Here is a 17,103-nt window from a genome sequence, read left to right on the forward strand (position 1 = left end):
TTACTTATAGAAAGGACTACGATAGATCCCATATACTTGTGGGTCATCAGCCATTAATGTCCTACAGCCCCCCCTCGACGCCGTCTCCCCCCTGGACCTCTGGCCCCCTTCGTTTTCTTCTCTGGCGAGCCATGCCAACGATCGGAATAGTGCACTCATGTGCATCGTCGCCTTCCTCCCCGGTGTCCTCTTCCTCCGTTCGTCCGCGAGCTTTGCTCGATTCCGTGAGCCTCTGGCGCTCGTCTGCTCCCTCCTCGTTGGCTTCCCTCTTCCTCCCATGACTGTTGCGGCCGGCAGAGCCTCGTCCAGACGCGCTTGGCAGAGACCAGCTCGGGTGCCTTTGCCCCGGCTATAAATAGCCCGCCCTCGCGCCTCTGGAGATCATCAGCAGCCTCTCCCCACCTCTCTACGCCCCAACCCCTCCTCTCGTCCCCAGAGTCGCTCCTCGACCCCCACCGCTGCCGTGGTCGCCACCTCGGGTCTCTCCCGATTCCGGCGATGCCGTGCTTCCCTCTCTGTTCCTCCACCACCACCGCATCCCCCATGCTCCAGAGAGCCGCCCCATAGCCTCAGCCTCCTCTCTCCATCACCAGAACCCTGTGTCCACCCGAGCCCAAAGCCCCTCTCCACCACATGCCCCGTTGTTTCTTCTCCCGCGCTCCTCGCCGGCAACAGAGCCCACCGCGAGATGTGCCTTGTCCTCCTGAGCTCGTGGGTAGGTCGGCCGTCGCGAGAGGTGGCCGGACGCACCGGCGATCGCCGTCGAGGCGATCCCCTCCTGCTTCCTCGCTCGACCCCATGCGTGAGGAAGAAGAAGGCCAGGCGGACCCCGCCTGTCAGCCTCTGCGCGCTGACCGGGCCGGCTCGCTGACCTGGCGTAAGTGGAGACGCCCCGCGAGAATGTGCTTTCGTTTCGCGAAAGCGTATTTTGTTGCGGCTTCAGATAGAAAGGCGTTTTCGCTTTCTAAAAACGTACTTTCTGTCGCCTGCGGTCAGTAATGCACTTTCCCTTCTCCGAACATGTATTTTCCTTAGTGCGCTTTCTGTTTTAACCGACAGGGGCCTGTCTGTGAATATTTATTTTACAGATTAGTCCCTGTCATTCAAACGGTCGTATCTTTGCAACCACAACTCCGATTGAGGTGATTCCAACACTCACATTCTCTGTTCGTCGAGCTCTTTCTGTTGGTGTCATTTTCATAATGTTTTCACATAGTGAAAATGACCATTTTGCCCTTGCCCATAAACAGCCCCCTTCGAGGGAGAACTATTCCAGCAAATCTTTCCACAATCGTTCTACACTTGTTCCCAGAGTATTTGTCGACCCCAGGTAAGCCAACCTCTTATCATGAGCCCCGAACTTGCATGTTGACTTTTCTTGCACCTTGTGTGTGTGTAGTTGTAGTTGTTTCATATCGTTTTCGTTTGCAGTTATTCCATTATGCCTGTCATGCATGCTTGTGTTTTCACGATATCGTTTGCCATGCTACTTAGAATGTTGTTATTGATAATGACATGTAACTACTCTACTTTATCTGCATGTCATAATTATAAAATGTTATGAGGTTTGTAATGCATCATTGATTTGCTATTACTTGGTATTGTCATGTTCTTTATGCTATAGTTGTGCACTTGAGAAGTTCAATATTTCGTTCATGCATTTGTATGCTGCATGCTCATTGTTGCATTCATGTTCATGATGATGGAGAAGGAATTAAAATGACTTAATAATAACAAACCTCCTCTATCATCGATGGGATGGAGTCATAGTGCCACCAAATCAAACTTTTTTCAGTGCAATCACATTTGCCTTTATGGGAAGGCCTTAATGCGATCTATTGTCGTGCCTCTCGCCGGTGCCTCCAACTAGGGAAGGTTATGGGCATGCTGACCCTGATCAGGTAGGCGGCCATAACCTTGTGTGCCCGTTGTTAAATTTTTTGGTACCGGTCCCCGTAAGGGACATTTTGGCCACGACGGTGGTCGTTGTGTTTTTGGTAGACACAGGGCCACCTAGGACTAGCCCAGTTGGGAGTGGGTCAGAGTGGCCGGGAGAGTGTCATGGTAGTAGGTCGGTTTCGTCGGAATACCGTTGGTCCACCCGAATGGGATGACGAGGCCATGGGTTCCATGGTGTGGGGACAATGTGCTACCTCTGCCGAGTGTATATAAAGTCTATCGATAGCAACACAGTTCGTAGTAGGTCACACTATCAGGTCTTGGTCGAAATGGAGGATAAACCTGAAAGAATTAAGTAAATTAATGTGATAACGAGAATATGGTGACTTGTACTGTGAGATAGTCGTGAGAAGTCACGACGATGTTTTGATATGATCACGAGAGGAGGTCTCGGTGAGTTTTGAAGACCAAGTGTTTGTCGTGGTTGTGATCACCGGAAAGATCACCGTTTGGTTGCAAGGCAACCTGTTGGTAAGAGAGTGCGAGGGACTCAGTGCACAAGTTTGATTGCATTGCATGAATAATTTGTTGCTATTTGCATTTAAAGAACTATGACAGAACAGAAGATGGCTGTATAAAGTTAACATGTTATGTTTGCATTGAATATGATTGGTAGTTTATTTTCAGCATAGTTTCATGATGCCATGCCATGTTTGGATTGATTATGCCATTTGATGATATCCTATGTTTTGCTATTGCCATGTCAGAAGCATGTTTTGATAGGCCATGTTATTGCCATGTTAGTAGATGCTATGATTTTGTTCATGCTTAGTTGATCTTTATCATGCCATGTTTAGTAATTGATATGAGATAGGCTGTTGCATGCGTTCGGTTCTCACTTTGTCTTCTACTTGTTTGGATGCTATGTATTTGGTTGTCTTGCAAGTACATTCAATGTACTGACTGGCGTGTCATGCCAGTTTTGTAGGTCATACCTTGAGTGTTCGCTTGACCCGTCATACTAGGCCGTAACCTTGCCAGTCCTGTGAGTTGTGGAGCCCAGCCAGAGTTGTTGTGCTGCCAAACAAAGACTTCCGCCGCCATTTAAATAAGTTTCCGCTGCCATTTATATAGCCTTAGGGCTATGCCAGATATTTGTATTCATCAATGATGTACTCTTCTATACATGTATTTTATGAATATTCTTGTACCTGGAGTTCTGTATTATGGACCTGTCGTGCATCAGGTATTATCCTGGGCTGACGTGCGAAGACCCCCTGCTCCATGCGGATCGGGGTGCCACATTACTCCTCAGTCCCTTCGTTGCTCTGATGAGGTCTCCTGACGTAGAAGTTTTCACTTTCCTCTCCTCAAATTTCACAAAGAAAAATAGGATCACACGGGTATCTTGGAATCGTTCTGATAGTCTTGTGACGAGAACATTGTTCTTGGTGCCTCCTGACATTTAGGGGTTGTGGCAGTGTCCCGGGGAGTTGAGCTCCGAGGTGTTGTCGTCACAATTTTATCGTTGCAGTTCTGGAATACCTGAGTTCGCCGACATCGAAAATCTCTTTTATGCAGTTGTTGGTGAGATAACCTCGATGCCACCCAGTACTGGGATGGGAGTTCGGGAGTATTGCCATAACTCGTATAACGGATGCTTTTCAAAGGTTGAGGTACACAATTTCCAAAGGTTTCTTAGTTATGTGTTGAAGGATGGATACAGCTGGATGTAGGGATTGTTAGTTTGGGTGAGATATATTGCTTCCCCTGTATCCCCAACACCTGATTGCATAACTAGAAAGTTTCGGGAGTTTATAGGTGGGAATTCAAGTAGCTCCTAGAATATCGTTTCTACAGATGCATGATATGGGATTGGGTAAATCTCTATCATATGTTTGTTCTGGCTTATTTTGCAAGCCAATCCTTTGTTTTGTTTTGAGTTGTGGTATTCGAGTTGCTTCGAAGTCAAATGTGGATTCCATACCTTTCCTAAGCGGTGTTCTCATATTTCTATGTGAATACTAATCCTTCATGATAATCGAGATTGTCATGTCAATCCTTTTCAACCGACGTGTTTCTCTTCAAGTGGATCCGATCATTTCAACATTCGCAAGATCACCCCCTAGTTTTCCCAACGGTGTTCATTTTATCCGTTCCAAGTTGTCTTTGTTTTTCCCGCCCTCCCACCCTTTTCTTCAAGGAATCAGATTTCTTAGTCAAGTATCCATCTTATTGATGTGAAGTCTCTTCATTTTTGTTCAATCAATGTTCTTACCCGGTGATTTCTCCTGAAGATGCTCATGACCTACAAGTTCATCATTCTTCGTTATTTTTCCTCTCCGGTGGATTCAATTCAAGCTTTGTTGATCATATTCCTTTCCTCGTTCTAAATGTTTTCCATGCCGGTGCACTTCTTAATCATCCACCTCTTGCTATTCATGTTTATCTGGAGTGCTGAAGATATCACAAAAGATCCAGGTTTCTATTCGTAATCCTTTCAAGCTATTTCGAGGTCTTACCTTATTCAAGCCATTTAATTCAACTGACGCAATCTATCTTTTAAATCGTTCAACGGTGTTTCTTTTGAGTGGGCCCTAACCCACAGGTCTTCTCCCCAGGATCTTACCTGACTCTTTAAATTTTCCCAGAGCTTCTCAAATTCTTTCAAAGTTGACGTAAGAATGAATTATCATCAGTCATATGTCTTTCTCCAAGATCTTTCTAATTCTTTTCATTATTGATTCAACCTTTATATTCTTCATTATTCCGGAGTGTCTCAACAATTCATGGTGGTGTTTCTCGTCGTCATTCTCGGGCTTGTGAAGACCGAAGAGGAGTTCCTCTTAAATCCTTACCCATTCTTCCAAAGGTTCATGGATCTAACTTCATGTCATCCTCATAATTGTTCTCGATTGTGAGAATTATTTTCACCCATCTAGAGAAATTCAAGAGTCTTTGCAGTTAGATTCTCCGGAGCCCATCATCTCAGAATTATTCATTCCAGCTTTCAGCTCTCTTTCCCCAATCTTACCGGTGCGTCATTCAAGTATTCTCTAATCAGCTCGTGATCTATTCGTTCTCATGTATCTAAATTCCCTCAAGTATCTTCATTCGTTTTCCAATTCTTCCCAGTGAATTGTGCTTTTGCTACTTTCATGTTCAATTCTTATGGTGGTTCCTTCTAGAGTTCTCTTTCGTGGTTATCATATCAATTCATTCATTCTTCCCAAATCCTACCGGCGGATCATTGAAGACTTTTCTCAAGTTTGTGCTATACCTCTCTTAATCCTTTCTACGATAATGAGTAGTATGCCAAATCCATTGTGTGGCATCAATTTAATTGATGAAGGATAAGCATAATGCAATTCTTATTCTTGTTTCTTCAATTAAATTCAAATCCTTATTCCGGAGGTTCATCAAAATTCTCGATTCCAAGTTGTCCATCTTTCTTTCCGGAGTTCCAGTTTTCTCGGTTATATCGTCCCGAAGCTCCATCTAAATCATTGCAAGGCCTCATCTTGTTCTTTTCAACTTCCTTTCGTTTGATCATTCTTTTATTACCGAAGTTTTCATGAAGGCTCTACATGATGGTTCGTCAAGAATTCTTTTCATTCTTCAATTATTCTTCAAGATTTCTCTCGAAGCTATAATCCGCCAAGCTATACTCTGAAATAAACACGATGCTCAACACATGTTTTGTTTTGAGGATTTCAAGCATTCTTTATCTTGCATTCCGAAGTGTAATTCTTTCTACTTTGTCTTTTGAGGTGGTCTTATGTCATTTTGACAGTTTCCTTCATGTTTCATGATTGACAAGTTGTCGGAAATGAGATATTTAAACGCATCAATCTCTTCATTGGAGTTATATTTGGTTATATTTCACCTAAAGCCTTCCCTAAGGAATGTTGCTAATTATGGCGCTATTTAATGATCCAAGTTTCATCCTACTCTCGCGGTGAAAGAAGTTTTTTTCCATCCCCTTGTTCCTTTCAGCTAATCAATCTTTTGGTATTGGAAGAACTTCACCTCAAGTTTTGGGATGTTTTAATAAGCCCACAACAAGTTTATTCTTTTGATTTTTCATTTCCCAACAACTCCGTCCAATCCTCTATGGAAGTATGCTTTCAAATTCATTCGAGGTAGAAGATGTTTTTTTCTTCTTCGTTACTTTCAGTCCGTTCTATCTTTTGTTCCGGAGGCATTGTGATGTTGCACGCTTCGACCCATCATCCCATTTTTGTCAAAGATCATGTTCTTTCCTTTGCTTATACATTCAAGCGAAGTGTCGTGTCCTCCATTCAAGTCCTCTTATCTTGTCAAGTTCATGTTCAATTCCTTCCATTTACAGTCGTAGTGCTGTCCAAATTATATCATTCTTATTCCTTCTCTATCTTGTTTTAACCGGAGTGTTGTGTCTATCATTCCTCTTCTAACCGGAGTCTCATCCAAGTGCTTTCTTTTTGCCAAGTTCATATTCTATGCCTTCCATTTCCAACTGGAGTGTTGTCGTAATTGATCTTTATCGTTCCTTGTACATCTCGTTTCAACCGGAGTGCTTGCATGTACTTCTTGTCCATTGCAACCTTTTCTCTTATGTCTTTCAACCTACAAGGTTCTCGTAATGTTCCTTGTTCCTCTTTTCTAACGGAGTGTTTTCAACTTTGTTCATCTTCGTTGTATTCTTTCTTTCAATTTTTCAACCTCTCAAGGTTCGTGGTTTCACTCGTTTGTCCAAGAAGCAACTTAGTTTTACCTCTTCTCTTCCTCTTCCATTTTCTCTCCGGTGCCATCCTTAGTCTCGGGACGAGATCCTGTTGTAGTGGTGGAGTATTGTGACGCCCCAAGACCGTTGCACCAGGTGTCTTCCAGTTATTTGCCGTCATTGCCATGTCTTTTGCTTGCGTGTTGCACCTTGCCATGTCATCATGTGCATTGCATCATCATGTTTTCAAAACTTGCATTCGTCCGGGTCTCCTAGTTCTTTCCGTTGTCCGTTCTGAGCCCAGACACACTTGCACGCGCCCGCGGCATGTCCGAAATAGTATTTTATAAGTGGCCAGAAAATGTTCTCGGAATGGGTTGAAAGTTAGCATGCGGTGTTGTTATGTGGTCAGTAGGCCGCTTGCCAAGTTTCATCGCATTCGGAGTTCGTTTGATGCCCCAACGGATAACTATAGCGGAAATATAGTCGGTCTTTACGTCGGACGTCTTCTGTCTCCGAAACTGCGGACGGGCCTCTCTTTCTATTCTCTCCTCTCGGCCCAAGGCCTTCTTTGCACAGCCCACTAGCCCCACCTAGGCCCGCTTGTCTTTGTCGACCTCTCTCAGACGCCCTCGTGTGCGAGTCTGAAACTTCCCTGAACCCGAATTGGGCTGTCATTACTGATGGGTCCGTATCATCCCCAAACATCCCAAAAATGTCTCTGTTTTCTTATTTGAACTTCCCAAGCCTATTTTATCTCGACCGTATGATTTCGATCGGATGATCCAAACTCCACTTTTTCCTATATATATATAGACCTTCTTGTCCATTTTTAGACCAAACCCTAGCCTAACCCCTAACCCTATCCCACAGCCGCCACCACCTTCCTCTTTGTTTTCCGTGCCGCCCAGTTGCCTCTTGCCACCTCGCAGCGCCAGATCCACCAGCCTCACCGCGATCCGATCCATCGGATCAGAATCCAACGACAGCCAGCGGCCCCAGCCTCCCACACCTCCACCTCCCGCAGCGCTCGATCCGATCTGGATCGAGGCAACTGCCTCTGCCCGAGAGCCTCGCTCGACCCCGCGCGCCACCACCGTGCCGGTGAGCGCCACCGCTGGAGCTGCTCTGTTCCTCGCCCGAACCAACAGGCCGTCCTCGTCGCTAAGGGAGTCCTGGACTAAGGGGTCCTCGGGCGTCCGACCTATTAGACATGGGCCGGACTGATGGGCTGCGAAGATACAAAGACCGAAGACTCTACCTGTCTCCGGATGGGACTCTCCTTGGCATGGAAGGCAAGCTTGGCGACCAAATATGAAGATTCCTTCCTCTGTAACCGACCTTATGTAACCCTAGATCCCTCCTGTGTCTATATAAACCGGAGGGCTAGGTCCGTAGATAGATCCGCTTAATCATAGTCAAACAGGCTAGACTTTTAGTGTTTAGCCATTACGATCTCGTGGTAGATCAACTCTTGTAACCCTCATATTCATCAAGATCAATCAAGCAGGAAGTAGGGTATTACCTCCATAGAGAGGGCCCGAACCTGGGTAAACATTGTGTCCCCCGTCTCATGTTACCATCGACCTTAGACGCACAGTTCGGGACCCCCTACCCGAGATCCGCCAGTTTTGACACCGACGTTGGTGCTTTCATTGAGAGTTCCGCTATGACGTCGAAAGATAGGATCGATGGCTCGCCTTGTTCTCAAGGACAACGGCACCTCCGGAGGAGCACTGGCCCCAGGCCAAACCCTCCGGCTGGGCGGCTTCATCATGACCGCCCGTTCGGCCGTTAAGCCGACGATGACTTCTCGGGTCATCGAAAATCCCCTCCATGTTGACTCCATATACTCCAAGAAGATGAATCTGGCGGAGCTGTCGTCTTTAAAAGAGCTCCTAGATTGCATCGCCTCCCTGGGGGTCACCACAGACTATGATCGGATTGGGCTTAAACCCGACTAGAGAGAAATTAAAACTCCGCCAATAACCCATCAAATAGCGGTAGTAGAGGAGCAAGACGACACCTCTTCCTCTATATTGAGGATGAACTACGTTCGGATCTCCGAGCTTGAAGAGCCAGACGCCTACCTGCAGAAAGACATGCCTTGTCATCCGAACATAGAATCGAACGACAAGCCCAAAAAATAAGTTGACATCCCGGAGCCCGGACTACTAAGTTCAGAAGTTCTTCAAACTCCGGATCCTAAATTGGCTCACAGATCGGATTTCAAACCACCCACCCATCCAGATATAAGCGCTCTCATGGGAATACGACAACAGTCTCAGGAAACGGTCCACCACTTCTGGGCCAGATTCCTCCTTGTCAAAGTTAAGATTGAAGATTGCTGCGACAAAAACACGATCTCAGCGTTCGGCAACAATTGCACGGATGAAGGAATCCTCAACGCCATCAACCGTCATCGCATATCACGCTTCGCAGATTTGGCAACCATAGTATACAAGTACTGCGCAATGGAAAGCGCCTGGAAAACTCAGGCAGCTCGCTGGGAACCGTCAGTTTCCACCCAACCCCTTGTTCAGGTGAAAAGGACGCACCCTCGTGGCACACTCGGCCCAATGCACTACAAAAAAATACACTTCCGTGATGATACGTGTTTGTCACAGTAGGTCGCTTTTTTGTCATGCATGTACATCCATGACAAATTTATGACAGAATCAAGATAGTCATACTTGTGCTGTCGTAGAAGTGTTCCATGACATTACCAAAATTATCATCACGGAAGTGTCCACTTCCATGACGATAAATCGCGCGTCATAGAAGTGCTTTCGTCAAGGGTGACCGACACGTGGCATCCACCGTAACGGAATGCCGTTAAGCTATCGGGTCGGGTTTTGGATCCGATAACCCGTTAACAGCCCCGACCAATGGGGATTTTCCACGTGTAAAATCATCATTTGCTAGAGGAAACACCTGTCGGCTCATCGTTGGGACAGATGTCATCCACTCATTGGACAAGAGGCTCCTATGATAGGTCGACACGTGGCACGGCCCAACAGTGGCCCATTCCGGTGAAAAAGGCCGGCCTAGTAAAAATTAGCAGGCCGGCCCATATAAGGCCTACTTGTGTTAGGTCCATTTAAGCCCACGGCCCATACGAGATGTGCCAATTTGGCCCGTTAAAGATTTGATACCATTGCAACCCATCATCGGTTCGAGCCCGTTAACAGCCCGCTATATATTTGGGCTCAATATCGGCCCGACGAGATTTCGGCCTGTTAACGGCCCATTTAATGGATGGGCCAATTTTCAGGATGTACATCTTTTGGCCTTTTAGCGACCCATTTAAATGTTGGGCTAATTTCCAGCCCGGTGTGTCTTTCAGCCTATTGACGGCCCATAAATCTGATGGTCCATTTGTAGTCGGACCTAAGTTTCGGCCTTTTAGCGGCCCATTTAAGTGTTGGGCCAATTTCTGGCCCGGTGTCACTTTCAGCCTATTGACGGCCCATAAATCAGTTGGGCCAATTGTAGTCGGACCTGAGTTTTGGCCTTTTAGCGACCCATTTAAGTGTTGGGCCAATTCCCGGCCCTGTGTGCCTTTCGGCCTGTTAACGGACCATAAATGAGTTGGGCCATTTGTAGTCGGACCTTAGTTTTGGCCTCTTAACGGCCCATGCCCTTCATGGTCCAATACCAGCCCGGTTTCTCTTTCGGCCTGCTAAAGGCTCACAACATAGTTGGGCCGTTTACAATACGACCTGACTTTCGGCCTCTTAGCGGCCCATGCTCTTCATGGTCCAATACAAGCCCGCTGTCTCTTTCGGCCTGCTAAAGGCCTATAGTATAGTTGGGCCATATGTAGCCCAAACTTAGTAACGCATGTTAACGGCCCGTGAAATAAATTGGGGCCACCTGTTGCCTGCTTCGATGTCGGCATGTTAACGACTCGGGAGGTAAGAGGGCCGACCATTAACTTTCGTCCTAGTAACGGCCCATTAACTTAATGGGCCCACTAAAGTTCGTTCATGTCTTTAGGCCAAATTAGATAATTTGAGCCCATTACGACGAGCAAAGGTACGACATACAGGCAATAACGTTGCACATCCATAATATATTACAGGAAATTACATCCACTAGGCAATCAAAAGATTGATGCCAGTGCAAATAAATGAGCAGAACCTAACCATCTACAACGTCACAATCTGCAACCTCAGCACAGATGACGCCCATAAGCATGTGGGCAAGTTCTTGCTGCTTTGCCACACTGTCTCTGAAAACATTGATTAGTTGTTGTGTCGCATGACTCTGCACCTCTGATTCATCCACCATTTCCATCATTGCTTCAGCCATTAATTGGTTCACAAACATACATTTATTCCGTCGCATTCGAGACAGCGGATACTGAATAGATTCAGATGGCGATTTTGGTAGGCTTGTATTATTGATAGTGGAGAGTGTCTTGACCAGTGCATCATAACATAAATTAGGACGGGAACCAAACAGATTAATCATGAGTTATTGCCATATTACCTGGCCTAGATTTACTGGAAAGAAACAATGGGGTTGCCTTGCTGTTTTCAGAGTTTGTCTTCTTATCTTCAGCAGCCTGCACAAAATTAACACACTAGCATTGCTATCATTGGCCAAGTCAGATAATAGGAAAGCAACATTGACACAACGAACATTTGGGCAACTAGCCTACACCAAATTAACACAATATGGCACAACTATCATCAGCCAGGTAAGGTAATACGAAAGCAACATTGACACAATGAATGAATGGGCAACCAGAGAAGCACTACAATTCAGTAATGTGCGTGATATGAGATAGCACATTCATGCAGCTCAGTACGCAAAACTACTAGGCAGTTTTCCTTACAAAAATCAACATTGGCGCCTTTAACATTTTGCTACAACTAATTTTAGATCAGATAAAGGTTAGATTCAGGCCGATTAACATAATACATGCTGATGTAAAAATATAGTGATATACAACAGGTACTTACATCAGCACTGGAGCACAGAGAATTCCCGCAAGATATTTTCCTCGAATACGATCCCAATGGAGGAAGTCTTGTATCGTTTGACCTTACTTTCTAAAAGAGAGAAGGGTAAGAAACATGTAGAAAATATGATCAGAATGCTATAAAATTTCATGATGCGAGGATACGAACACGCTTCTTAGAATGGAGTTGACATTATTTTGCTGGACTGGAGCGGACTAGATCTTTGGCCACTGGAATCTGCTTATTATCAGTGGGAGTTGGGTTTCTCTGTGCTGGAGCAGTATCTATGAAAAATGGAGTTGGTTTATTATGTCCTGGCGTTTGGATCTTTTGCAAAGACCTGGTTTGTAACCCTTCAGATTCTAACATAGCCATCTTCCCCTTGCATGCCTTATATAGAAGAATGGTGATTCAGTTATAAAACATGCTACAGCAGAGATGGAATAGGTACCGAAGAATAGAAAGGCATGACATATTGACATGTATTCACTCCATCCGGAAATAAATGGATGGGTCTAGGCGTATTTCAGTTCTAGATACATCCAGTTTTATCCATTTCTGCGACATTTAATCCGGACGGAGGGAGTATGATGTAAGAGCTAGGGATATGACAGGACAACACACTAAAAAAACACTGAAAAACCCACTGCAGAACCAAAGTATTCAAACCCACTAATATGAGATAGTACACTCATGCAGCTCAGGATGCAAAACTACCAAGCAGTTTTCCTTGCAAAAATCAACATTGTGGCCTTTAATCATACATTTTGCTACAACTAAATTTAGATCAGATAAAGGTTGGATTCACGCCGATTAACAAAATACATGCTGATGTAAAAATATAGTGAGATACAATAGGTACTTACATCTACATTGGAGCACCGAGAATTCCTCCAAGAATCTTTCCTCATAAACGATACTATTGCAGAAAATCTTCTATCTGTTAAGCTTATTTTCTAAAAGAGAGATGGGTAAGAAAGATGTAGAAAATATGATCAGCATGCTATAAAATTTCGTGATGCAAGGATACGCACACGCTTCTTAGAATTGAGTTGACATATTTTTGCTGGACTGGAGCGGACTAGTTCTTTGGCCCCTGGAATCTGCTTATTATTAGTAGGAGTTGGGTTTCTCTGTGCTGGAGCAGTATCTATGAAAAATGGAGTTGGTTTATTATGTCCTGGCGTTTGGATCTTTTGCAAAGACCTGGTTTGTAACCCTTTAGATTCTAACATAGCCATCTTCCCCTTGCATGCCTTATATAGAAGAATGGTGATTCAGTTATAAAACATGCTACAGCAGAGATGGAATAGGTACTGAAGAATAGAAAGGCATGACATATTGACATGTATTCACTCCATCAGGAAATAAATGGATGGGTCTAGGCGTATTTCAGTTCTAGATACATCCAGTTTTATCCATTTCTGCGACATTTAATCCGGACAGAGGGAGTATGATGTAAGAGCTAGGGATATGACAGGACAACACAGTAAAAAAACACTGAAAAACCCACTGCAGAACCAAAGTATTCAAACCCACTAATATGAGATAGTACACTCATGCAGCTCAGGATGCAAAACTACCAAGCAGTTTTCCTTGCAAAAATCAACATTGTGGCCTTTAATCATACATTTTGCTACAACTAAATTTAGATCAGATAAAGGTTGGATTCACGCCGATTAACAAAATACATGCTGATGTAAAAATATAGTGAGATACAATAGGTACTTACATCTACATTGGAGCACCGAGAATTCCTGCAAGAATCTTTCCTCATAAACGATACTATTGCAGAAAATCTTCTATCTGTTAAGCTTATTTTCTAAAAGAGAGATGGGTAAGAAAGATGTAGAAAATATGATCAGCATGCTATAAATTTTCATGATGCAAGGATACGCACACGCTTCTTAGAATTGAGTTGACATATTTTTGCTGGACTGGAGCGGACTAGTTCTTTGGCCACTGGAATCTGCTTATTATTAGTAGGAGTTGGGTTTCTCTGTGCTAGATCAGTATCTTTAAAAACTGAAGTTGGTTTATTATCTCCTGGCGTTTGGATCTTTTGCAAAGGCCTTATTTGTAACCCTTCAGATTCTAACATAGTCGTCTTCCCCTTGCATGTCTTGTATAGAAGAATGGTGCTTTAATTATAAAACATGTGGCATCAGCGAGATGGAATAGGTACTGAAGAATAGAAAGGCATGACATATTGACATGTATTCCCTCCATCCAGAAAAAATGGATGGGTCTAGGCGTATTTCAGTTCTAGATACATCCTTTTTTATCCATTTCGGCAACATGTAATCCGGAAGGAGGGAGTATGGTGTAAGAGCTAGGGATACGACAGGACAACACAGCAAAAAAACACTAGTTGAATGTAAAATTGTATGCTAGCGGAATACATACAGAAATAACTAAGGCAACATACACGTGTATGATTGGGAAAATAAGATGGCATTGCAACAGAGCACTAGAACAACACTTCAATGTAAAAAACATGGTATGGTAGACAGATGAAGTACATACTGATGAATAACAATGCATAAGATATTCAGAAGCATGATGTCCAAATTAAGCAGATGACATTGCGAAAGAGTAGAATGACAGTACTTAAATTTCAAAACATGTTATCACGAATGGAATAGGTACTGAAAAAAAGGAAGGCATGACATATTTACATGCATGATCATCATGCTAAGCACATGGCATTGCAACAGAGTAGATACACTCCAGGACATTATATGCATGTTGTACCCATATCATAGGCCAAGTTAGAGAAAGGACCTTGTGGGGTGAAGAGGATTCATCATCTTTCTGCAAGTCTTCTGAAGAACTGCCTTTACATGTTCCATCATATTGGGTATCATTGACATCAAGTTTATTGGCCTTTACATTGCTCCGTGAGGTTCTTGTGGATATATCAGTGTGTGCAATTATATCTGACATGCATGGAAGACAACTAGTAGTTAGATTTATGTAATGAGTGCCTGTAGGAGACGACATAAATAGTAGGACTGGGGTTAACTATCAGCAATAGGTCTCATAAACTAAAGGGAGAACACAGATGAAAGCTACAGAATATGTATCGTTTGTACTCGAGATTAACTAGATGGCACACAAAAGTATTAAAGAACAACATAGGAAATACTAGAAGTGGTATAATACTATAATCACCAGCCTGTGGGATAACATTGGCTGATGGATGATAACTTTGGAATAGTGTTACCTAAAGAACAAGTATCTTAGTTGAACTATGGAACAACGTGTCGGAGTAATTGGACACGGATACCCCGAAGACGGCAAGGCGATATTTCAAGACATCGGGGCTAGCAAAGCCCCTCAGTCTGCCTGCTGGCTGCCGACTGCGCCAACCAGCCGGCTGCCGACTGCGCCAACCAGCCGGCTGCCGACTGCGCCAACCAGCCGGCTACCGAGTGCAGGCCGACCCGACATCGACAAGACACCGACGAGACGGCCATACCGCGGACAAGACAACCGTACCACGACGACATCATGTACAGTGTCACTTGTCCCTTGGCACTATTTATGAAGTGACCCAGGGGACAAGCATGACATGCACCATGCCTTACCCATGCCTACCCACATAGCTTACATAGTAAGCTAGCCCACACTATAAAAGGGACACTCATCCATCCATCCAGGAGGATGGACTCCCACGTCCACAAGCCATGGCCATACATGGCCGGCCACTAGCATGCCTCAAATAGGCATATACTAGATCAGAAGCACTGGTCACAGATCCGAGATACAGCTGCAGGAGCACTTTGTACTGCCCGATGTACACCCCAGATAGATACACTCAGACATGCAGCAGTAGGAGTATTATCTCTACGGAGAGCTCCGAAGCTGGGTAAACCACCGCGTGCTACTCGCATACCCGCTCCCGGGCCTATCAGCAGCAGTCTTACACACACACTAAGCCCTTGTGGCATCTGTCGAGTCGCAAGCCCCCCGTGAGAAATACCACGACAGTTGGCGCCCACCGTGGGGCGGTACTACTACTACGCTACCACGCTGCTGTTGGTTTCACTGTCCGGGCGGGACCCTTTTTTCTTCATCGCCTCCGCCGCGGCGTCGCGCCGTCTCTCCGGTAGCGCTCGGGGGCTCGACTTCGTCCGCGCGCGCGCCGCACGCGGGGCCTAGCTTCGGTCGGCCATGATCGTCCCCTCGCCGCTCGCGTCTGCTTTCCTCCACGCAGTGCCTTGCTCCGGCCTCCGTGGCTGCGCTCACTGCCTCCTCCACTCCCATGGCTCTTTTCCTGCCTCCACTGTGAGCTTGCCCGCCGCTTGCTGTAGCTGCATGCTCACATCGCTGTAGGTGTCGCTGCCATGCAGCGTTTCGCTGTAGCCGCAGTTACGGCCACGCCTTGCTATCGCTCCTGTAAGTACACGCCTTCGTGCATGGCTAGCTAGCTAGCTAGCAAACCCAATGGATTAGGCTGCATGCATGCTAGCTAGCTAGCTTGCCCCGTGCAAGCGCCCGCGGGATGTGGCTACGTGCGCTGGCCGGACACATCTCGCCACTGGCTCCGCTTACTCCTCCCGCGCGCGCCAGCCCTGTGACGACTCCGTCGCTGCCGCGCCCGCTCGCCGGCCGGCTGCTCCGCCTCCACGCGCTCGCATCAGCCGCCTTCGCGCCTGGGCGCGCCGGCTCCAGTCGACTCCTCGCTCCGCCGGCTTCGCCCCGCGGCCGGCTTCCTCCATATCCGCGCGCCCGCCCAGACCTGCTCCGGGTCCGGCCCCATCCGCCAGCCGGCCTTGCCGGCATCTCGTACGCGCCTCCGGCAGCCGGCTCCAATTGCCCGCAGCGCCGCGTTCGCGCCTCCCCAACGACCCGGCTGCGCTGGGCCGCCTCCGCCTCGTCGGTCCGCAGCTGGCTCCGCACGCCTCGTGCGCCCCTCGCCGGCTTCTTCTCCGAGCCACCTCCACCACTCGGCCTATGTCGGGCCGGCTCCGCATTGCCGCAGCGCCGATTGCTGCCCAAGCCGCGCCTGCGGCTACGCACCTGTGGGACTCCCGCTGGCCCGCCGGCTACGTGCGCGCCCGGCCGGCTGGCTCCTGCACTGGCTGGCTCCCCTGCAACTCGGCCTGCCGGCTCCTCCGCACCCCGGCCTGCCGGCTTCGCCCTGGCCGGCTCCCCCGCTCCCCGGCCGGCTGGCTCCCGCGCTGGCCGGCTTCCGCCCGCTTCCCGGCCTGCCGGCTTCTGCCGTGACCCGGACGCCGGCTACTGCCGTCCCACTCCTGCCGACTGCTCAGGGCAGTGAAAGAAAAGAAAGAAAAGTGAAAGGGCCGACTGCAAAAGAAAATAGGCCGGCTGGAAAAGAAGTGGCCGGGTGCCCACAGCCGGCTGCTCCCATCAAGTCGGCTGAAAAACAAGTGGCCGACTGCCCAAAAAAAAAGAAAGAGTCAGGCCGGCTGGAGAAAAGAAAAAGAAAGGCAAGATGAGAGGTCGGGTGCTCGGGGAAAATAAAAGAGGCCGAGTGCCCAATCCGGCTGAGAAGTGGCCGAG

This window comes from Triticum urartu, chromosome 4A, assembly GCF_056163025.1.
Source record: "Triticum urartu cultivar PI428250 chromosome 4A, HENAU_Tu73, whole genome shotgun sequence".
Lineage (NCBI taxonomy): Eukaryota > Viridiplantae > Streptophyta > Magnoliopsida > Poales > Poaceae > Triticum > Triticum urartu.